The sequence below is a fragment of the Lithobates pipiens genome, unplaced genomic scaffold (assembly GCF_037356315.1).
Source record: "Lithobates pipiens isolate NorthernLeopardFrog02 unplaced genomic scaffold, aLitPip1_a1.2 Scaffold_3, whole genome shotgun sequence".
In the NCBI taxonomy this organism is placed as follows: domain Eukaryota; kingdom Metazoa; phylum Chordata; class Amphibia; order Anura; family Ranidae; genus Lithobates; species Lithobates pipiens.
In genome coordinates this window covers 135,370,245-135,395,821 of record NW_027507790.1, presented here as the reverse complement: position 1 = coordinate 135,395,821, position 25,577 = coordinate 135,370,245, and the positions used below count along the sequence as shown (strand labels likewise).

General features: G+C 41.7%; 1 protein-coding gene across 1 annotated transcript in view; it reads right to left on the bottom strand.

Annotated features, from left to right (window-relative positions):
• Positions 1-25,577, bottom strand: part of FBXL17 (F-box and leucine rich repeat protein 17) — a 991,300-nt gene that overhangs the window by 728,226 nt on the left and 237,497 nt on the right. The gene's annotated exons all lie outside the window — the stretch shown is intronic.

Below are 25,577 nucleotides of genomic sequence, written 5' to 3'. Positions count from 1 at the left end.
GGTTTGTGTGATCACGGACATATGTATGCAAATGATCATGTACATATGTGTGCAGGTGATCACGTACATATGTGTGCAGATAATCATTGGACATGTGATTTTAGTGGGACATATGTGGGGGACATGTTTTTATTAATAGGGACATGTGTTTTTATTATTTGGGGACATGTGTGTTTTGGGGACATATGTGGGGACTGTGTTTATACTGTGTGTTGTGTATTACACTAGACTGGTGATCAGTGAGTAAAAAGCTGTAAATAACAGCTCATACTCACTGATCATCAGCCGGCTGCAGCGATCGGCTCTCCTCTCCTCAGCGATGACTTCTGTGTGAGGAGAGGAGGAGCCGATTGCCTAGCAACCGGCTGTTTGTTTACATCACATGACGGCCGTGATTGGACACGGCCGTCATGTGATCAGGAGGGCCAATCACACAGCCCTCCTGCCGATTTGAGATGCGCCATGTCCGGGTGACACGAGCACATCGGGATCGCGCCGCTGCGCGGGCACGCGCGCGCGATCCCGCTCCTTCTGAAGGACGTTCCTGAACGTCCTATCATTAGTAGACGGCTCCCACCCGGCCGTATATGTGCATTGGCCGGGTGGGAAGTGGTTAAGGACCACAGAAGCTGAAGAGTGTTGAGAAGACATTCTTTTATCTATGATGAGACAAATATAAGGTCAACTGATATTAGACGATCACAATGCACAGTACGTGGTAGAAAGCTTGGATTAACCAGCACTTACAAAATCATTATAATTCCAAGAGGTGGGCTAACAATTATTTTAAAGGTTAACCTCACTGCTTTACAAGAGCAGTCTATTAGATGAAGAATAAAATGATTATATCATTTATCACTGAGAACAGTGTTTATAGCATATAATTTTCAGCTTTACTACGTGTAAGAGCAGGATAAGAGTGTTTGGATGTTTTATGAGAATGCAAAGGAAGGGCAAACAAAGAAATGCTAAACTTTGAAAAGTAAAATAAAACAAAAATGATGCTACAGGAGATTTAGATCTCACTTGTCAAATGTCTGAATCAGCATAAGGTCTGCCTTTAGGCTCAGAATATGGGGAAATAGGGAAAAAATAGGATTTTTAAACCAGCTTACTTGTAAAATCCTTTTCTTTGAAGTACATCACGGGACACTGGCACACCCTAAGACAAAACGTGCACTCCCTATATAACTCCTCCCACTACTGGGAGTACCTCAGTTTTGTAGCAAAGCAATACATGTGTAAACCAAAGAAGGGAGGGACCTCTGTGTCCCGTGATGTACTTCAAAGAAAAGGATTTTACAGGTAAGCCGGTTTAAAAATCCTTTTTTCCTTATCATACATCATGGGGCACAGAGCCATAGTAGTTAATATGTGGGATGTCCCATAGCAATGACAACTGAAGGGAGGGAGACGCAACAAAAGTAGGGCACTTAAGAGACTAGAGGACTTATACTGCTGCCTGCAGTACACTGCACCCAAAGGCCATATCCTCATGACCTTTTGCATCTACTTGATAGAATTTGGTAAATGTATGGACTGAAGACCTAGTTGCACCCTTGCAGATCTGAGCCATGGAGGCTTGGTGATGCACTGCCCAAGAAGCACTAACAGCCCTGGTGAAGTGCGCTTTAACCACTTTTAGACCGGACCATTTTGCTGGCTTAAGACCAGACCACTTTTTGTGATTCAGCACTGCGTCGCTTTAACTGACAATTGCGCGGTCGTGCGACGTGGCTCCCAAACAAAATTGACGTCCTTTTTTTCCCACAAATAGAGCTTTCTTTTGGTGGTATTTCATCAACCCTGCAGTTTTATTTTTTGCGCTATAAACAAAAAAAAGAGCAACAATTTTGAAAAAAAAAAACACATTTTTTACATTTTGCTATAACAGATATCCCCCAAAAATGTATTAAAATAAAACAAAAAAAAAAAAATTTTTTCCTCAGTTTTCCTTGTTTTTTTCCTCAGAGAAGGTCTGGCCACAGTGGTAGAGTCCATAGGTCCCCTACTGCCATGTTTACGATTTCTGCAAACCAAGATCTTCTGGGCCACAAGAATTGCCTCCTTGCCTTCCTGCTTGATCCTGCGAAGAAGGCGCGGAAGCAGCAGAACAGGAGGGAACGCACAGATCAGTGAAAACTGGTCCCACGGAAAAACCAAGGCATCTGTTCCGAATGCCATTGGATCCCTTGTCCTTGAAACAAAGTTGTCGATCTTGTTGTTGAACCTTGACGCAAACAGATCCACATCCGGAATTCCCCATCTTTAACATATTGACAGAAAGATATTGGGGTGAAGAGACCATTCCTCTGGGAGCAACTGTTGGCGACTCAAGTAGTCCGCCTGCTAATTCTCTATCCCTGGAATGAAAATTGCTGACAGACAATGAATGTTGTCTTCTGCCTAAGATAGGATTCACCTCTTTGGGCTGTACAACTTCTCGTGCCCCCTGAGTGAATTATATAGGCCACTGCTGTGGCATTGTTGGATTTCATTCTGACAGGACAATTACGTAGTCAGAGCGTCCAGCCCTTCAGGGCCAGGTGTATTGCCTGAATCTCAAGGATATTGATGGGCAAGGTCATTTCTGATTTGGACCATTTCCCTTGGACAGATGCTTCTTCCAGGACTGCTCCCCATCCCAGAAGGCTGGCATCTGTTGTTGCCACCTTCCAGGTAACTGGTAGAAAGGATTTTCCTTTTTTGAAGATTCTTGGATATCAACCACCAATTGAGGTTCTGGCGCACAGTGGGGGATCAACGCATTGGGAAATCCAGAGCTTGGGCATTCTTGTTCCAAGTTGACAGGATACTGTTTTGCAGCAGTCTTGAATGAAACTGCATATAAGGAAGGCTTCGAAAGAAGCCACAATCTTTCCCAACAATTTCATGCAAAGTCGAATAGAACTAATTCTTTGTTTTGATCAACTGAAACAGTTCCCATATGGAACTGATCCTTTCCTGAGGGAAAAAACACCATCTTCTGAACTGTATCTAGCCCCAAGTACTGCACTCTCCCTGTTGGTTTTAAGGAGGATTTCTCTAGGTTGAGAATCCAGGCTAGGTATTCCAGGTAGCTGACTGCGGTGACCAAACTTTGGTTTAAGTGGGCTACCAACTGATCTATTAAGAGTAGATCGTCCAAGTAGGCTAGTATCGTTATACCTTGAGCCCTTAATCTGTCTAAAGGAGGACCCAGGACCTTTGTAAACACTTGAGGTACAGTAGCTAGACCGAAGGGCAGAGCTACGAACTGAAAATTAAGATCTTCTACCTCGAAGCGTAAATATTTCTGGTAAGTGGGGAGAATTGGCACATGGACATAAGCATCCTTGATGTCGATTGATGCCAGAAGTTCTCCACCTTGTAGGATGGAGACTACTGACTGGATTGACTCCATGTGAAAAGAGCGGATATTCAGAAAACGTTTAGATATTTGAGATCTAAAATGGATCCGACATTCCAGTTTGGTTTTGGTACAGTGAAAAAGTTTGAATAAAACCCTAATCGTTGCTCTTCCAAGGGGACCACCAATATCACTTTGAGACAAGAGATTATCCAAGGCTATAAAGAGAGACTTATTTTTTACTGGATCTCTGGGAACGTTTGATCTGAGAAAATGAGGAGTTGGGAATTCCCAGAATTCAAATTTGTAACCTAGAGAAATTGAGGAAGCCACCCATCTGTCTTGACATTGTTCCTGCCAGACCCCCTTGAAACCTGCAGAAGTCTTGGCCCCCACTCGAGTGAGCAGGGGTGCCCCTTCATAAGGAGGTTTTAGTATTTTGTTTAGTAGGTTTCCTCCCCCAGGGCCTTTTTTGACCCTGAGGTTCTTGAACCCGACGGTGGAGGCCGTTGTGACTGCCTGGAGGCTGATGCTCCTGGCACTGGAGAAGAAGCTTGTCTAAAAGAAAAACCCTTAAACTTCTTCTTAACCGGTAAAAGGGAACTTTTCCTATTAGAAAGTATTTGGATATATTTATCCAGATCTCCTCCAAATACCCGTTCACAGTGAAATGGGAAATTGGCCAAGAGCTTTTTGCATGGAGCCTCGGCTGACCAATTTTTCAACCATAAGATTCTACGCACATGTACTTGCATAAGTTGTGAGGCCTGGAGAATAGAATCTTTCATAGCGTCTACTGTAAAATGCAACGCCTTTGATATCCCAGCCAAATCTTGGGCCTGCTTATAAGGAATAATTTTGAGTACCTTTATAAACTGGTCCTTTAGGGACTGAGATACCCCAATCGCTGCCAGCACCAGCTGAACCAATGAACCTGCGAGTGAAATAGTTTTTAAAAAGGAATTCCAACTGGAAAACAGAAAAGCAGCATCAATTGATGGAATATATATGGATAAAGCGTTGAAAACATTTTTGGAGGAAAAAACTTTTTATCTGGATGCTCCCAATCAGAATACATAAGCTTTTTTTAGCTATGAATGGATAAGAAAAAGCATTAACAGTTTGGGTAGCCTTTAGCAAACCCGACTGACTCCGCTACTGGCAGCAAAAATGTGGAGCGGACCAATTCAGTGAGAGATTGTACCAACAAACTTTCTTGTGAACCTGATCCTTCCATATTAGGTTCTTAAGAAGAGGAGTCACTAGCCTCTTCCTGGTCCCCTGAGAGAAATGTATCATCTCTCGCCCCTTGTTCCTCAGCATGAGAGTCCTGAGCAATGGACGGGGACTTGTTACACTTAGTCCCAATCTGGGATGCGATTAAAGCATCAATTTTTTGCTCCAAGCCTAAAATGGTTGAAGAAAAAAACCTCCTTAGTAATATACACAGGGGCTGCAGTGTTAAGCGCAGTTGCAACATCTGTCCCTTCTGATGAATCACTCTCACTCAGCCATATTACTCTCAGGGGAAGATGCCATTTTTTTTTAGATAGTTGTGGGCTTCTGTGTGACTGTAGAAATCTTTCTAGAGCCCTTTTTTAACCACCCTCTCGGACCATAGCCCGATGCACAAAGCAAAGGTACTACCGGAAGGAACGCATTCACTGCTTGAGCAATAGTCCAGCCCTGTCGCTGCTATTAATGCTCAGCCTGCTGCAGTAACAAATGTGACAAAAGCAATGCATGTGTCACCAAACCTCTTTCATGCCACCTTTGCTCTTGTGTCCCTCCGCAGCTTGCAGCAGCAACAGAGGTGCCTTTGAAACACTTAAACGCACTGGGCATTGGAGGATGACAATGCTGCCCTAAGCCCCACCTCACCTTGCCTACGGCCCCCCTCCTTTCCTTTGAAAAAGAGCTTTTCCCGTGCAGGAGCACATTTCCGATCCTATGGGATCAGCAGTGAGGGGAATAAAATGGCGAGGGGGGGCCTGGAAGCTGCCAAGTAAGGCAGCGTGCTGTTCGCTGTTTTTTTTGCGCTTCTTCCCTGTGAAGAGGGGGAGAAAAAAAAACAGTACAGGGTGGCGTCTGTTGGGGAGGAAAAAGCCCCCCAGACTTACCGGAGTCTGCTGGCTGGAGGAAGGAAAACTGCTTGTTTATCCGGACACAACATGAGATCTCTGAAGAAGTGTGGGAAGGTAAGTGCTCTATACAGTCCCCAGTGTTGACACATAGGCATGACAATATTTACTAAATTTAAAGGAGACATTCATAAGAATTTCAAAGAGGGGGGGGGGGGGGGTGGCTTGTCTCTATATGTACTACAGCTTAGATTGCACATATTGATAGGTTTCTGTGTTCATACAGTGACAAGAAATAATATGTGAATCCATTGGAATTAACTTGTTTCTGATGTAATTTACCATAAAATGTCATCTGATCCTCATCTAAGTCGCAACAAAACACAATGTGCTTAAGCAGATAAAACACAAACAATTCTAATTTCTTGTGTCTTCATTGTATATACTTATTAAACATTCACAGGACTAGAGGATAAAAATCAAATGACCCAATAGACTAATTACTTCAACCAACGCTAATTGGAGTCAGTAGTTTACACATCTGGAGTTCAATTAATTAAATAAGTTTGGAGGTGTGGTCTAGAGCTACTTTGATTGATACAAATACTCAAACATTTTAAGATTGCTGTTCATAAAAAGCATCAGCTGAAGTGAACCATGCCTCACAAAGAGGAGTTCTCTGAAGTCATACAATCAAGAGTAGCTGATCTTCATAAGGCTGGCAAGGGATACAAAGGAATGTCAAAGTGTTTATACATCCATCAGTCGACAGTTACACTGTCTATGAATGGAGATAGTTTAAGGTGCCCAGCCAAGATGACTGCCACAATGCAGAATTCTCAATGAGGTAAACAAGACATTGATGTTGTCAGGTCAAAATCAACAGGGTATGTAAACTTTTGATCAGGGTAATGTGGGTAGTTTCTGTTGCCATTATGATTTAAAAAGAGTTGATTGACAATAAATGGCTTTAGCCAAACACTAACCATGAGTAAAAGAAATTTTTTTTTATTATCATTCATATTCTCTGAAAAATAGCTAGGAAATCATAAATTCGGCCAGGGTATGTAAACTTATGAGCCCAACTGTGTGCGCATGTATATTATATATATATATATATATATACACACACACACACACACACACACAGCATTCAGCCATAAATGTAAAGTGAAAAACAGAAAAACATTGATTATTTTGTTACAATGGCATCTGAAATGGGGTGGGATATCTTAGGTAGCAGATTAACATATTGTCCCTGAAGTTGAGAGCAGAAAAGATTAGCAAGTGAAAGCATTTCAGAAACCTTGGCAAGGGCCAAATATTAAATTATATGGCTAGACAACTGGGTCAGAATATCTCCAAGACTGTAGCTCTTGTGGGATGTTCTGAGGCTGTAGTGGTCCAAGGAAGAACCAGCGACAGGGTGATGGACGGCCAAGGCCCAGTGATACAGTTGGGAAGCAAAGGCTGGCCTGTATATATATATATATAGCTGCTATAGATCAAATTGATTTATAAATGGTAATGCTGGTTCCAATTTGAAAGGTGTCAGAACACACAGTGCATTTCAATTTGTGTATGGGGCTGTGTAGCTGCAGACCAGTAAGGATGCCTGTGCTGACCCAGGTCCACAGCCAAAGGTACCTACATCGGGCACATGAGCATTAGAATTGGACCATGGAGCAATGGAAAACGGTGGCTTGGTCTAATCAATTCAAGAACGGTTTGAGGAACACAAGTTCAAAGTGTTAAGTCGGTTTCCAAATTCTTCAGATCTCAATCCAATCAATCACCTGTGAGATGTATTGGAAAAACAAGTCCGAACCATGGAGGCCCCACCTCACAACAGGACTGAAAGGATCTGCTACTGACGATATGCTGTGGATACCACAGCATATCTTCAAGATATGCCAGACAAAGCCTGATATTTTATGTTTGCTGATCAATAAATTGAACTATCTGACAATAGCCTGTTTACCCTCTCTGATCCTAACAATACACATATACATTACATACATACATATTATATATATATATATATATATATATATATATATATATATCATGGAGTTGGGAAAAAGTGCCAAACTTCATTGAACGGCTCATGTGGCCAAATTTCAGTAACAGTGGCATCTTAAAAGGGACAATAAATATCAGGGGTGCATGATGTGCAGAGTTAAAGTGTTAGTTAACTCAAAACAAAAAAACAAAAATAGAGATCCAGGTCCCTTAAAGAAGTTTAAACAGCACAGTGCTTGTGCTTTTCAATGTGCCCCTCTCTAAACTGTAAAAATAAAACCTGCCTTGATCCTGCCATTTCCTGAATCCCCTGCTATGCGCTGACCATGAAAATCAGGGCTGCTGAGCCCTGACCACGGTATCAGCTTACGTCCATTCGTCATCTACAGCCCTGCTCTCAGCTCTCCTCTATCCCTCTCACTCCCTCCTCCCTGCCTTTCATTTATTTTTTCACTTTTAATATTGTATTTGATCACATTATTAGCAGAATAACTAAACCACCGTATTTATCGGCGTATAACACACACTTTTTCCTTCTTAAAATAGGGGGAACATTATGTGTGCATGTCATACGCCGATATAGGCTGCTACCGAGGGGAAGAGCACTGCCGAAATAGAGACAAATCTCCTGTGTACTCGGCTCTGTTTGCAGTCACGCTCAATCGTGTCACCTGAGCAGCTCCTAGCATGGATGTCCCGGTATTGGACTGGCGTTATGTCCATCATAAGATCCAGGCCAAGGGGTGGGACTGGGCGTGATGCTGTGCCACGTAAACAGGAGATCCGGCTCTATTTCGGCAGTGCTCGTCACCACCTATCCCTTGATGGCAGCATATATAACAGCAAGGCTGCAGATGGAAATTGAGCAGACTGCAGGTGGGCACTGATTAGGCTGCAGATGGGCACAGATCAGGCTCTACTGAACCTGCAGATGGGCACTAATTAGGCTGCATTGATGCTCACTGACCATTTTGCTTCAAAGTTTTTTTTCCTGAAACTTACCTCTGAAATTGGGGTGTGTGTTATATGCCAACGCGTGTTATACACCGATGAATATGGTATATACTTTTGAGATTATTGGTTGGCATATGTGCACCCAGGCACAGATGGGGATCACAGTGCAGATTACCACCCCATCACACACTGCACCTGCATTTCCCTTGTCCCCGCTGTAAGTCCAGGGCAGATCTGTTAGAGTAGCTGAAAAGAAGCAAGATGCACAGGGCAAGAACCTGAGGTGGCAGAATGGAATTCCGCTACACTTCAGCTGAAAAAAACTCTGTGTGCAAGAGCCACATTCTACCCATGGGCCTTGTGTTTGACACATGTAATTTAAAGGTTTCATATGTAGCTATACATAACACAGATAATCTTAAAGTTAACAGTCTTATCAATACAGGTAAAACTCTAGTCCCAATATTGACTTTGATTACTGCAGTAATTAAAGCATGTGATCTGTGCTGACTAGGCTTTGACCTAGGGAACAGTGGTTTTCCAATTCATGACAATACAAAGGGAATCTTCTAACTAAAAATACAATGATCTGGAAAGTGTTCTACTGAAGTATGTGTTTTATAGGTTAACTTTCTAAGTGGAAAAATGGTTGAACATTATGCCCAAAATATGTGTAACAGCATTAAAAATTAAAAATAGGGACCATCTATTCATCTGTGATAAGTTATTGTCAATAATTGGATAATGTATAATTTGTTACGATAGTGAACAAAATCAGAAAATAAACAAAATAATTTTTGTCAAGATAAAATATCCTAGATCCATGTGACAAATATGCTGGATTGCATGTCAGTCAAATGTTGACATAAAAATAAAAGTACCAAAAAATTGAAAATTTTAATAACTTGCAAGTCCTCTGGAAAAATAAATTTCCGTGTCAGTACTTTACAATGTGTACTGGACAGACAGTAAAACAACAATCTAACACAACACTAAACTCACAACTTAGACTATAAATATCACCAGTTTATTATATAGAGATCTTTGAACAAAAAGAAATGGAATAAGGCCCACTTCTGAAGTGAGAACTATGTAAAAAGCAAGCTATAAGCCACTTAGTTATAGATCGAAGTTAACAAGGTCACAAGATTCATTTGGCAGGGAAAGGCCAACAAATTTGGAGGTTTTGTGACATCTGTCGGCTTGCAGTCTGACTGGGGCCACCCATTCATTTCATGCCGAGCTCCAAACACTTTTCAACTGGTAATGATATTTCTCTCAGTGACCTGTAGTATATAGAGGTTGATAGGAATTCTGTGCTTTTTTTTCTGTGGCTTTACACCAACACCCTGTAAGCACAGGCCTACAGTAAATAAAAAAAAGCTATCTAGACACTATGTGAAAAATCTGTTAAATCTGTTAAGTCAGAGAGTTTGATGAGTAGAGAGGAGAAAGAAGAAAAGGGAGTCAAATCCATTGTATGCTAGTACTATGATCTGGATGTCTACACTCTGGCTAAGGTTTTCCTTATACAATACCTTTGTTGTAAATCTGGTCATACTCAGAATAAGTGAAAAGTGCTTCATAGTTACCAGTAAAGTATGTAATGCAAATTACTAATTTGCTAAACATAAACTGAATGAATTGTTGCTGTGATTTATTTAGGAAGGCCCTTTAACTATATAGCTGCTAATAAATCCAAAACAATTTTGTACAGAGACTATACAATCCAAATATAACATTATTTTAATTCAGTATTATGGAATTAAATACTGCTACCTGGATAACAATATACAGCAAAGGCACAATGCAAGGAGATGACAGTTGCAACAAATTCCAACTTTCTTCATAATGCAAATATTATATTGGTAGGACATCTTGTTAAGCAAGCATGCTTAAAAGTTCATTAGCATTTCAGGTTACCATGATTAACCCTATTTTTGGCATTTGGTGTTTACAAGTTAAAATTCATATTTTTTGCTAGAAAATTACTTGGAACCCCCAAACATTATATATATATATTTTTTTTAGCAGAGACTCTAGAGAATAAAACGGCGATTGTTGCAATATTTTATGTCACACGGTATTTGCGCAGCGGTGTTTTTTGGGAAAAGGGACACTTTCATGAATTTAAAAAAAAAACGAAACAGTAAAATTAGCCCAATTTTTTTACATAATTTGAAAGATAATGTTACGCCGAGTAAATAGATACCAAACATGTCACACTTTATAATTGCACGCACTCGTGGATTGACGACAAAGTACGGTACCTAAATATCTCAATAGGCGAAGCTTTAAAAAAATTTTAAGGTTACCAGGTTAGCGTTACAGAGGAGGTCTAGTGCTAGAATTATTGCCCTCGCTCTGACGATTGCAGCGATACCTCACATGTGTGATTTGAACACTGTTTACATATGTGGGAGCGACTTCTGTATGCATTTTCTTTGCTTCGCGAGCTCATGGGGACGGCAGGCGATTTAAATTTTATTTTTATTTTTAAATGAATAAATTGTTTTTAAAAAAAAATAAAAAATTTGATCACTTATATTGCTGTCACAAGGAATGTAAACATCCCTTGTGAAAGTAATAGGTGGTGACAGGTACTCTTTATGGAGGGATCGGGGGTCTAAAAGACCCCCGATCCCTCCTTTACACTTCAATGTATTCAGATCGCCGAAAATGGCGATTCTGAATACTGTATATTTTTTTAAAACCAGTGCCATTGGCAGCCAAATAAACGGGAAGTGACATCATGACATTGCTTCCATGTTTACTATTAGGATACTGGAACAAAGCAGATTACGGCTTCATTCCAGTTCCTCCCCAGCAGCTGGAGACATCAGAGCTTGAATCGGTGCTCCCAATCGAGCGGGAGCACTGGTAACAGCGGCAGGAGAGGGGGACGTCCCCCCCGCTCCTCCGGCTTAACAGCCGAACGGCTATTAGCCGCTTCAGTTGTTATGGATGGATAGCCAATCACCCGCTGTAAAAAACGGTACCGGGATGATGCCTGGTGCAGGCTTCATCCCGGTATACCCCCCAGAAGCCGAGTACCCAGATCTGCATACGCTCGGCGGGAAGGGGTTAAAGCCTAACTGGCTGAAAAGATTTTCTTTTAAATGTCCCCCAGGTGCTGAAAATAAAATGACATCTTAGGCTACAATACACTCTTTAATATGATGCTGTCCACCCCCCCCCCCTTTAATTCCTCTTTTTGGTCATTATATGTCCTTAGTCTTCTGAGTGTAAAGTGATTGTAAAGGTTCATTTATTTATTTTTTTGGGGGTTGGGGGTTAAATAACAAACCTGTTATACTTACCTGCTCTGTGCAAGGGATTAAGTCAGTTGACACGTTTCAGCCTATAAGGCGTTAGTCATTTTATTATGACTAAGGCCTTATAGGCTGAAACGCGTCAACTGACTTAATCTGCATTTGTTCACTGTGGCTATTAAATAAAATGAAGAAATTTTAAGAGCAACAACCAGAGTGCAGATCATTTTTCGACATTACGCTACTCAGCCAGCGACTGTGGATAGAGCACCTGGGAGCTCTGCTATCTAAGGTGGTGTATGGGTAGTAGCACTGACTTTTCGGTTTATATTTTGTACAGAGCACTCCCGATCCTCCTCTTTTGGGGTGCCCTGTTAGTGCTCCCGGCTCCTCCTCTTCATCGGGTGACCCCTCTGAGACCCACATTCCCTGGGGTCACAAGCGTGCTTACGAGTCCATTGACACAGACAGCAGGACTGGGCCCCACCCCCAGCTCCTGTGCCACTGGATTTGATTGATGGCAGCGGGAGCCAATGGCTCCTGCTGCTATACATTTATCCAATGAGGACAGAGTAAGCGGCTGGAGCCGCTGGGCTCATGCTTGGTGCTGGAAGGATCAGGTTCAGATAAGAAAAAAAGGGGGGCAGCTGCAGCACAGAAGATTTTTCACCTTACTGCATAGAATGCAGTAAGGTGAAAAACAGACTTTACAACTCCTAATAATGGTGAACATAATTCAGGCCAAACGACTGAGAAAAGTGTCGGGTGTCATAGCCAGGCCCCCCCTGAGCACAACAGCATGCACTCAACATTATAGCTATATAGAAAGCAGGTCAGTCATCATGTCAGCTCTGATCTTTGCATTATCCAAAACTGCCCGTTGTTGGTTAAGACTGAGAATGAAGGGGACCTAGATATATCACATAATGGCCAGAAGACATTAGAAAAAAGGCAAGTAATAAAAATAAATAAAAAATAAAAAAAACTGGGTGTTACCTCAAGAGGGGGAGGGGGGGGGGCCATGAAGGGACTGTCAAACTGATAATTCCTAAAGTAAGGTTGGGTAATACATAAAAGGAATCAATGTAAAGAGGGTAAGAGATTGATTGTATGGATACTATAAGGGCTCCGTTAGAACATATTTCAGATCATATGCATTATCCCTAGAGAAGACATGCAGAACAAACAATACTTATCTGCTTCATTTTAATACCTTTGATGGTATGCCAAGCACATCCATATTAAAAGTTTCCATCCTGTATAAACCATACGGTCTGCATCCAATTGTCAAGCTCATTAATTGATCTGCATTCCTTATGTCCTTGAAAATATCAGAGTACACTAATATTTCATGTTCTTGCTATATAAATCATGGAAGAGAGGAAAAAATATATTTCCCAAAGTAGACTCTGCAGCAGACTGTTTATTATTCTCTATGTGTCTTCAGTATAATGTGAACTGCACTAAAAATGTACATTCAGCATCATCTCCTGTTTTGTGACTAATCATCTATACTTCATTTTGCTCAAATAAAGCTGAGACCAGTTTATCTGTAATTTGTTCTGCATTTGCCATCAAATACTTAAAGGGCCAGTCCACCCAAAAGTAATATTTTATTAATAGGTAGAGTCAGGTTAGGGGAGTCAGCGCCTTGCTTCTCATATATTGTTCATACCCCAAGAGGTCCCTCTGTTAACTCATAACACTTTGGACATCAGTAGTAAAACGATTTACAACAAAAGAAAAATTCTAGCTGAAATTTAGGCAGGCACTAATCAACATATTTGGATTTAATAAAAACCATTACGATGGTCTTCACACTGCACCGTTCTGTTGCTGTACATTACTGTGCATTGTAACATGCAGAATGATTAACCATTTATTTAGAATAGGTGCTCACACACAGCATCAAAATAAAACTCAAACCTGCAGGTTAATTTTTAATTTGTTTTTTGTAAAATTCTTTTTATATGAAGTTTTTTCCATCTGTACAGTAAAATCAATGTATATCAAGATACATAAACAAAAACCAAATGAGTTTATAAGTCAGTAGGGTGAGAAATTGTCGACAGCACACTATGTTTTGGAGCCTCGCAGGACCCCCGATAAAGCCATGTGACCCTGTGGGCTAACATGCAGGGGAGATTCTGTATAACGTCACAATGCTAACACATCGAGGTACTGCAGAAATACAAACACATACATCGATGGTTGATGAGATTCTGCAGCATATATGCTTGAACAGTTTGGTGCACTGCGAAGCACCGCTAACATCTGAGAGTGTATTTCTTTAGTAGCTTTTAATAAATGTATTTTTATAAACGGTAAAGCACTATGTGCAGTGGTTTCTATATTTTTCATTTATTTTTCATATATATGGAGATAAAATCAGGAGTAAAGCCATAAAGAACATCTGAGTCTCCACATCACATCCTCAGGATAAAGATCTGAGCCAGTCTAGCCCCAAGAGGTGGGACAAAAGTGTTGTGTGACCCCAACTTAGGTGGGGGGGTTATACTTTTAAGGTGAGAGTGCATCCGGTGAAAGGTATGCACTATAACATGCAGAAATCAGCACAAAGTGGTGGAATGTCAATACACAATTCAGAGAGAAGATTATGTTATACGTTTGCACAGTGGAGCATGCTATATGTATATAGTGAACCAAGGACACTTGCTCAGACTACTGATCACAAATTAATATGAACTGTTGAACACTTTTTGTATTTTCTTTTGTCATTTGTTAATTTTGGTTAATAGCCGATTAGTCGATATTTTTTTTTTCCTAATCTTTATTTTTTTCATTATCTTTCCCTTTCTTTGTATTTTTGGGTTAATGCGCAGGGAACATCTTTTAGACATAGTGTTATAATATATTATACTATTATAATACATAATGTATAAACTTATTAATGTATAGAAATACACATTAATAGTGCAATAATGATTTAAAGTGTTACTAAATCCACAACGGTAAAATCTGTATATGCAGTAAAGAGGCTGTTTGATCCTGTCTTCTCTGATCTTCCCTTTCTTTTACTGTTCCAAATCCATCTGCTGATATAGAGCCCTAGGAGGCACTCTGCACATGCTCAGTTTGGTGTGCATTGCTAGAGAGGTCATTGGTGAAGCAGCCTCACAGGAGAATCAGAGGAGAATGAAAATGCCTCATACAAGCTTTAACCAGTGCTCAGCCAGACATTGATAGAAGTCACAATATATTACACAATATATTACTGCTAATGTTAAAAGGTATTTAGCAGTTTATATTTACTAAAATAATTGTGTTTCCGTGTACTGTGGGAGACCAGATATAGTAAATGCAGGGTCCTGGGTTTAGCAACATTAACAATGCATGTAAAAACAGGAACTGAGCGCCAATAACATGGTGTTGGGAGCTCATGAGTTAAATGCAAATATGCTGAATACCCTATGCGGACAACAAAGAAATGTATAGTCAGAGGCCTCCTGTCACGATCAGGTGTCAGGCTCGAAGACCAATTGCTATAGCAGTTGCAGGATTACCACTAACCAGCAGGATAGGAACACAGGCCGTCACCCTGGCTGAAGACACAGGCTCACCTGAGGTGCGGAGTCTAAGTACTAACCGGTTTTCACCAGAGCTCCAGATGGTAGAGATGGATTTAGCTGCGTGTTAGTACCAGGTCGCGGTCCTCAGGATCGCCCCACCAGGAGGTGAGCAAGCCGGGGTTCAGTAGCGGATGAGCAGGTAACGATCAAACAGAAGCGTGGTCAGTAAGCAAGCCAAAAGATCGGTAACGAGTAGTTGCAGATTGGGATCAAGCAGAAGCATAGTCGTGGAACAAGCCAAGGGTCGATAACGAGCAGTAGTAAATATAAGCGGCAGCAGAGAAGACGGGAGCAAGATACAGGCTGGAGATGGCACAATATTCTGGCAAGGAGGAAGTGCAGAGACATGGCTTATATCAGGAAGTTCATAGGAGGAGCAAAGAGTTCAAGGTTAAGCTGAAATCAAGGTACAAGGCAGGTTTGTCAAAAGGATCTGACAAGGAACTGTCCAGCATCTCAGATAGCTCAGAGAGAAGATTCATTGCCAGACACAGCTGAGGTCCCAGGTTCAAGTCCAGCTCCTGTCAGTACTCCCCTCCTCCCAGGACGTCCACTGGACGTCTTAGGGCCCGGTTTGTGAGGGAACCTCTGGTGGAATTCGCTTGTTCATCTAGGAGCATGAACATTCTATTTCCTTTGGGCTTTATTAGTTTTAGAAGTTCCAGTTGGGGAGACTTTCGTCGCTCGCAAGGCTCTTTCGAAAGTCTTCAGGTCCTGCTTACGGACTATGGTGCCATTTGAGGCATACGTACAGTCAGGCGGTAGCGGGGTCACCGGCACAGGAACTTCAAGCGGGGTCACCGGCACAGGAACTTCAAGCGGGGTCACCGGCACTGGTACTGCGACTGGGGACACCGGCACTGGTACTGCGACTGGGGACACCGACACTGGTACTGCGACTGGGGACACCGACACTGGTACTGCGACTGGGGACACCGACACTGGTACTGCGACTGGGGAAACAGGCACCGACACTGCGAGCTGGATAGCAGGCAGAGATTCAGGGACAGCAGGAAGGATCCTAGAAGTACCCACTTGGAGAACCTTTGGCCAAGGTGGGCGAATTGGACAGAGAGAGATAAGATGCCCTCTCCCCCCACAGTAAAAACAAAGACCACAGTCTCTCCTCCGCTCTCTTTCACCTTGAGATAGCTTGGGCCGGATGGCCCCGATCTCCATGGGTTCCACGTCTCCCAGGGAAGGTGTGCGTGTGACCTTAGGAGCATCTAGGCTTTGTGGGGTAAGGACTTCAGCTTCATGACTTGGAAATACTGTGATGGCATGGAGTCGTATCTGTACCGGGTACTCCTGTCCCTGGATGCCCGCAGGCCACGTGAGCAAAGACTAGACTTGGGAACTCTGGTTTTCTTATAAACACAAATGTAAGAGTCCAGAGCAAACATGAATGCCTCCCAGCTATCCAAGACTGGACTCCTTTCCTGTAAAAGCTGATGAGCCCATGTTTTGCATTGTCCAGTGAGCAGGTTGATGGAGGCACGAATCTTAATAAAGTCGGTGGCATAGGTCCTAGGCTTAAGGGAAAACAACAGCTCACAATCCATCTTAAAACAAAAGAAGGATGCACGATTACCATCAAACTTCTCAAGCATCAAGACAAACGGTTCTGGACATACCGGTTCCGGGGTTGGGTGTACTGTGCCTCTAAACAAGCGGACTTCTTGCTGCAGCTCAGCAATTTGCTGCCTGAACGGAGCCACGGCATTTGCTATGGAGGCCTCCATGTTTATGGGCCAGAATATTATGTCACGATCAGGTGTCAGGCTCGAAGACCAATTGCTATAGCAGTTGCAGGATTACCACTAACCAGCAGGATAGGAACACAGGCCGTCACCCTGGCTGAAGACACAGGCTCACCTGAGGTGCGGAGTCTAAGTACTAACCGGTTTTCACCAGAGCTCCAGATGGTAGAGATGGATTTAGCTGCGTGTTAGTACCAGGTCGCGGTCCTCAGGATCGCCCCACCAGGAGGTGAGCAAGCCGGGGTTCAGTAGCGGATGAGCAGGTAACGATCAAACAGAAGCGTGGTCAGTAAGCAAGCCAAAAGGTCGGTAACGAGTAGTTGCAGATTGGGATCAGGCAGAAGCGTAGTCGTGGAACAAGCCAAGGGTCGATAACGAGCAGTAGTAAATATAAGCGGCAGCAGAGAAGACGGGAGCAAGATACAGGCTGGAGATGGCACAATATTCTGGCAAGGAGGAAGTGCAGAGACATGGCTTATATTAGGAAGTTCATGGGAGGAGCAAAGAGTTCAAGGTTCAGCTGAAATCAAGGTACAAGGCAGGTTTGTCAAAAGGATCTGACAAGGAACTGCATCTCAGATAGCTGAGAGAGAAGATTCATTGCCAGACACAGCTGAGGTCCCAGGTTCAAGTCCAGGTCCTGACACCTCCTTTGCAGGAGAATCAAAGAATAGAAAGGTGGAAAGTGTAAAGATGAGGAAAAAGAGAAGGGGAGAGGAAGTCGGGAACATCCTAGCCAGAATCCCAGGGTCTCAGTGCATACATTCATTGAACATTTTCTTACATTTAGTCATTGCCACCTTAGCTGTATATAAGTGTAGCGATTTCAGACGATCTTGCAGCACTGTGAATTCTGCCAGGGCTGAACTGGCGAGGAAATGGGTATGGACCATCGCCAATCTATGTATGTCTTTCAGAAGTCAGGAGTCCACAAACCTCCATTACATTACAGTGCACCACCTTAACATGTGCTACTGCTGGGAGGAAGCTGGGGGTATTGCTGGAAAGCAGAAAGTGTAGGGTATGGAAGAGGACCAGAGGAGGGCTGGAGTATTCTGCTGGAGTCTGCTGAATGCTGAGAGAAGGGGGAGGTGGGATCAAGGGGGTGCTGAGGCGGCACAAGGATTCACAGGATCTGTAGGTGGAGTTCTGTCCTCCTCTTTGCTGCTAACTACCGGTCAGGAAATGACATAATTTCTGGAGCCAAAGGACCTAGTGATGAACCTTTCATCATACACGCTTTCTCCGGGTGAGTGCAAGGTGCTAAATAAGGGCTTGAGCTTCTTGATGGCTTGATTGACTTTTCCATGCAGCTGCTGGAGATAGTTTTTACTCGTAACTACTTTGTTTTTAATAACATTATATCAGAAGCTCCATGGCACAGCAAAGGTTTCACCAACTTTAATATGGTAAATTCTGAAGAAAATTACATCCGTAGCCATTTCTTTTTGCAGTGCATTCACACTTGGCATCATTATATTGACAACATATTCTCCATATGGCAGGGCCCTGAATCTAAGCTTCAATTCAAGAATTAACTTGAACTGAAGAGGATAATAATTAAGAGAACTATGTTGCTACAATCAGGTTCTCTTTGATGTATAGTGCCAATTCAGTTCACTTTCTTGATGTCCTGATGACACAATAAGAAGGTAAAATCATGATGGATGTATATCAAAAGCCCACTGATAAGAATACATATTTGCAAAACAGGCTCGTGCTTGAGAACTTTGTTGAGCAGGGATACCCTACTGCAGAATTAAGGAGATTACTTTGACCAAGACAGGGTGTCCTTGCTTAAATGTAACACAAAAGTTCCATTCAAATGCATTACTGTGGCACTTACCTATTCAATGCAATCCCCTCAAATTCAACATATTAGGGAACACTGGGGAATTCTGACTAGTGATCCAAAATTGGTGGAGATATTTAGAGAACCAACTTATTAGCGCGTGTGAGGTCATAGGCAATCATTAATGCTGTGATACGTGCAGATTTCCTGAATCAAGCTAGACCCAATACTAATACCACCTAGATTACAATTTATAAATCACCACATGGCATGCATTCTTTCAGAAACTGTGCCCAGTGTAATTTTGTGATGCCAGGTAATTCTTCTGCACACCCACATACATGTAAGAGATTTCCTATCAAGTGTTTTTTCAACTGTTCCAGCCAGAATGTTATTTAACTCATTAAAAGGTTCATGTGGATTAAGTTAGGTGGGAAAAACAGAAAGGTCAGTGTGTGTGTATAGGTAAGCATAGGAATGGCAGATTTTACATTGTCTGTGGCAAAACATTTTTTGGTCAGCAGGACATAACTGTCATGTTTTGCTATTATTGAAGAGGTTAATACTCCCAAAGGAGATGGAGACTTGGTTTGCCTAAGTTAAATCAAGAATTTAACTGGATCTATAAACTGGACACACTCTCCCCCAGAGGGATGAATGAGAAAAAAGGATCCATTTGTATTCCTGTGATTTATGCGCTCCTGGCTATTATTGTTCCCCTCAGTATGAGGTGGTTAAAGTGATTCTCCTGATGTATATCTGTATATACAGGTAATTAAGGTTAATGTGGCTTCATTTGTTTGTGTGTATATATATATATTTTCACACATTTTCTTTTGTTTTCTTAGATGGCTTTTTATGCTGCACTTGTCCTCTTCCTTATAATATTTTTGCCTAGGATTCAAGATCCACTTTACCACTCTGCTGTTCATCTTTATATGTAAACGTTTAATTTAACGGAATGTATTTATTTAAGACAGCAAGAGCAGTCTTCTCCTCCCGATGAGGGATAGCCTCCCGGCCCCTGGTTGGCTATTAATTCCGGAGGTTTGCAGCCTGCATCTGAGAGGTTGTAGGCTGGAGGTAAGCTGAAGCATGTGTAACAATGTTTGAGGATTGCTGCACTTTTAGCCTGGATCTCCTCCCTGTTATAATGAAAATGTCTATGATGCTTGTAGCTGAGATTTTGTCTAGATAGAGGAACTGTGGGGGGATCATGTGCATGTAATCGGTTGTACAGTTTTGAAAATCAAAATTTTAGCCGTTTGAAGTGCTGCCTACTTATACATTGTAAGCACCCTTGTCAGTGTTAAATGGGTTGTTTCGTTCCTGTAATATGATACAACTAGAATAGCGCTTTTGAGAAACAGACTTGCTAGCTGAATCACCAGAAAAAAGAGGAAAGAAAGCCTAAAAAAGAAAACGAATGCAGATATCACATCTAAGAATTGGTAAGTGTTCAGATCGCTCTTCAGAGAGCATTTGACAGGTGGTGAGTAGACATTTACTATCGCTATCCGCACCACATGCTTTTAGCCTTTGGGACCCCACAATTGCACTCCACAACTGTACGCAGTTGCACAGCGGCTCTGTTCACCACACTTGCAACAGAGGGTACAATTTCTGATGATGCATGTGTACACCTCTTGGCCACAGCCTCCGCAACTAAAGGGGAGCTGTAAAAATGAGGCTTAACACAAGGGTTTTACCACTACTCAAGGATTCGTATGAATGAGCCCAAGTCAGTAGGGCTCTATTGAATTTATTGCACAGTACATATAACAATGTATCCTTCCTGAATGGAAAAGGAGAGTAGAGGGATGACATTATAAAGGCACTGCTTTACCTTTATTACAGGCTGGACAAGGCTTTTAAACAGAGTGCAAAACCTGGCTGAATAGAACGAGAACTTATAACTAAAGAATATAAAAAGATAGAAAATAAACATTTAATAAGTGCCATCAAAGAAGAAAAAAAAACAACCACATGCACAAACCTTTTTATTGATGCTCCATTTAGGAATTCATATTTCATTTATTTAGGTAACTTCGTTTCTTTGCTTGCTGAGCACAGTGACTCAGAGGACTTCTAAAAGCATCAAACAAAAGTGGAGCTCAAGATACAAACAGAAAATCTCTGTGTGCTTTTAGCTCTTATGATTTCTCCAGCCCTTGCTGTGCATTAGTGATACAGACATAACTGCTTTGTCTGCTCAAAAAGGCTGCTGTTTTTACAAAATGCCTCTGACCTTTGTGAGAATATATGGTCCTTATTTAATGGAATTATTATTCAGATAAAAAAGAAAATGTACGTACTGCCTAGCCTATTAACGAGCTTGAAATAAGAATGAACAAGTGCCTAGGCCTGCTTTACTTGATGTAATAAAAAGGAAACGTCAAATTACAGATGTATTTTAAAAAAAAAAGACATATAATACACATTATTCATAAGACAAAGTGTTCACACCATGGAAAAGGCAAAAACACCCTAGTTCCTCTTCAACTGTTCTCTAATGTCTAGATTTTCAGACTTTATTGAAGCATAAATGAAGGTCATGAGTGAAATCAAGGAGTGTCTATAAGAAGAAAACCTAAAGAAAAATATGCTCAGAGCAGCTCTCCTACACATGCACTTTTTTCCATGTGATATCTCTTTAACAAACACATCAAGTACTGAAAAATAAAAAAAGGACTCGTCAGAAATGCAGTCAGCTCCTAACTTCAGTGGTGAGCTGACATTGCTGAACATGTAAACAAGGATGTGTTACGGAGAGGAGGAAAAAGGGAGGTTGTGAAATTAGCATTTAGTTCAGAAGTCAGGACCACAGGCGTGCAGACGGGGTGTGCCAGGTGTGCCTGGGCACACCCTAAATGCCCAGGGCTTTTTTGCTGGCAGGATCTCCATTCTGGCATGTCTGCTGATGGACAATGGGACGCTACAACTATGTGAGTGGGACTGTTTTATATTTGGCTGTATAACTCCTGTGAGTGCAGACACTGAACGCGGAGTGAGCAGGCAAGCGGCCGCATTTTCTGATGTTACTTCTATAGTTCCAGCTAATGCATCCCTGACAGTTGAATCTAACTCCACCGCCTGCTGTCAGGGATGCTATAGCCACAACTATAGAGGTAGCATCGGGGCTGGATTAACCCCACTGTTTTTAAACAAGACCTGCCCGCTGCCACCACAGGGCTTCCAGTCCACCACTGCCCTTTGTCAGAGAAAAGTATTTGCCATGGCCGTCTCAGGCAGAAGACGAGGAGGTAGCTTTTTTCTCCCTGCTCTACCTCTCAGCTTCCGCCCTGCAGTGCCGACAACACAACGCAACGCAACAACCTGAGGTGAGAAGGATATGCCAGGACTCAGGCAATGTCACTGGTAAGGGGGGGGGGAGTTGGGGGCACAGACTTTAGCAGAGAGAGTGTGTGTGTGTGTGTGTGTGTGTGTGTGTGTGTGTGTGTGTGTGTGTGTGTGTGCAGCTCTGAAGCAGGCAGGGAGAGAAGGGGGTATAGTGCTTTTCATCTATCCTCTGAAATCTTTCATTTGTTGTATTGAACAGCTAGTAAGAAGTAGTTCACATGTTCAAGGATGTTCTTCTCATCACATGAATATAATTCAACATACTCTTTGGTTCCTAGTCACTATGCAAGGTTCTGTACCTGAAGTCCAGGATATGTCATGGGTAACCTACCCATAGTACAGCCGTGTTAACTTAATGGCATCCTATGCTATTAATGCTATTATTGTAGTAATAGCCTTACAAGGGCCTAATTAGAGGGTATAAGTACACATCCTGTGTAAATATCACGTCTCCTGCAGGGAATAAATATTGACCCCCCTGTCTCCAGGATTAGCAAGACATTCTCTGGTAAATGTGGCTGCTAATTGCACATTCATACTTTCTTGGGTTGAATTACTCAGTCGGCAGAAGCTGCCAAGGACAACTGTACATTAAAGAGGATCGGTTTTATATATATATATATATATATATAATTACATACTTTTTTGCTGAAAAGCCAGGGTTCATATAGTTTTAATTGTATATGTAATATATATATATATATATATATATATATATATATATATTATTTTTTTTTATAAATATATAAGTTCAGGTTAATATTCAAATCCTATCGTCGGGATATTCACATGTATCCGTAAGGTCAGTCCACCTCCCCCAGATCTTCATGAATTTACCCGCACACCCTCTGGCCTCATATGAGAGTTTGTAAACTGGTAATACCTGGTTAATTAGGGTTTTCCATTGGTTTAGAGGAACTGGTGTGGAGTGTATCCATTGCATAACCACCGTTTTCCTAGCGTAATATAACAAAAGGCATATGAATTGTTTTTGACATGTGCCCAAGTCCACATCCTTAAAGACCGCCAAGATACACTACTTTGGGCTGCAGATAATGGGTAGGTCAAAGTTAGTCACAATAAATTGAGTTACTTGTGACCAAAATGGTCGAATCCTTTCGCAGGCCCAAAGCATGTGGAGCAAGTCCCTGGTATGTCTATTACATTTATGACAGGTAGGGCTGTTTATTTTCTGCATATGAAAAAGCCACAGGAGGGGTGTAGTACACTCTATGAAAGATATGCAACTGTATCATTTTATCTTTAGCAGAGAGAGTAGTGACAAAGTACGTATTAATAAGTTCCTCCCAGATATCATCTGAAAGATCCGTTATATCTGACCTCCAGCAATTTTTTAAAGGCTGTAGCTAACTAGAGACATGTTGTCCTAATAATTTATAATACTTAGAGATCAGGCCTGCATGTTCAGGTTGTATTAGTGCTTCCTCTAGTGGAGAGTTTTGTAAGGATACATTTCGCAGTCCCAACTGAGCCATGGCTGCATGTTTTAATTGCAGATATCTGAAGTGCCAAGTGGCTGGCACCCTAAACTCCACTTGTAGTATTGAAAAGGATTTAGAATTCCCTTGGTCATATAGCTGGTGTATATATTTCAAGCCCACAAGGAGGTATCAGGTAGGTCCAAAAAGTGAGGGAGAGTGGGGTTCACCACACCAGGTGATTAGGGGATATAGACGGTGTGTCCCCTGGACTCAGCTGGAGACATCTTCCATATATTTCTAGAGAAACCTTAAGTATGTTTGTGCCCTCTACATTCCTAGAAAGTATAGTTGCTTCTGCTGCTGCAGCAGCGTTTTCAATCTGGGGGAACAACCACCAATGTATGTAGACAAGCTGTGATGCAAAATAATAAAGTCTTAAGTTTGGTAGCACCAGTCCCCCCTGAGCTGTAGATAACTGCAGTGTTTTTAAGGCTATTCTAGGGTGCTTGGGAAACCATAAGAAAGTCGATAGTAGAGAGTCAATTTCTTGGAAGATCTTTTTAGTGGCTATTTGCAAGAATATATAAGAATTTAGGCAAAAATAAAATTTTAAATAGGTTTACCCTACCCATCAGCGTCAATGGTAGGTTTTCCCAACTCATCATTTGCTTTTCAAGGAGTCTATACACAGCAATAGATTGTTCGCAATATAGGTGGAGATCGGTAATTGTATTGTGATTCCTAGATATTTGAACGTAGAGGTCATCTGTAGAGGGCAATCCGAGGGTAGATCAAATGGGAGAGCGTGGTCAACTGAAAAAAAACATTAGATTTAGTCCAATTTATTTTAAAGCCTGAGAATTTTACAAATTCACTAAATTATCCGAAGCATAACAGGAATTGTGACTTGGGGGTTCAATAGATACAGCAGCATATCATCCACATAGAATGATATGTGTTCTTCTAGGGTGCCAGTTTCCATACCTTGCATATCTAACGATGACCTGAGTAATCTGGCTAGGGGGTTCAATAGCGAGCGCGAATAATAGTGGTGACAGTGGGCATCCCTTTCGAGTACCTCTGTGTATAGTAAATAATTAAGAGAATATTCCATTAATTCTGATACAGGCAATAGGCTGGTTATATAGTATGGTAATCCAATTAAGAAAATTTCTTTCAAATCCGAATTTCTCTAATATATAGAAACAGAATCGGATGCTTTATGTGCATCAGGAGACACCACTGCTCTGGGGACTGATAGTGTGTTGGGAGCTTGAAGATTGGTGTACAGTCTATGTATGTTACTAGAATGAAACTAGTCTGATCTGAACTTATCAATGTTGTAATTAAATAATTTATGCGGGAGGCTAAAATTTTTGTTAGTACTTTTAAATCTGTATTGATTAGCGCGATTGGCCTATAAGATTCACAATAAAGGGGGTCCTTGTTGGGCTTAGGGATCAATACTATTAGAGCCTCTTTCATAGATGAGGGAAGGCTGTTGTGCATGAAAATAGTCGAATAAAGTTTGTATAGTCGCGGTATCATGGCCTCTTTATGCTACATATACCATTCAATAGGAAGACCGTCTGGTCCTGGGGTCTTATGTTTAGCAAAAGTTTTTTATGGCCTGTTCAATTTCTTCTGTGGAGATCGGTTCCTCTAGAGCTAGTTGTTGTTCCTCTAGGAGAGTGGGAAAGGTAATAGAATCTACATATTCATACAGCTCAGGGGGGGTGTAGTGGGCTTGAGATCTATAAAAGTCAGAATAAAATTGAAGAAAGGCTTTTATGAATCTTTCCCTAGAATCTTGTAGAGTAGCGGAGTCATCATATACTTGAGAAATGACAATTGGTTCGGGTATCGGTTTAGCTAAAAAGGCCAGGATTTTTCCATTCTTGTCTCCCGAGTCAAAAATACTCTGCCTTTGATATATAGTAACCGTTTCTGGGTTT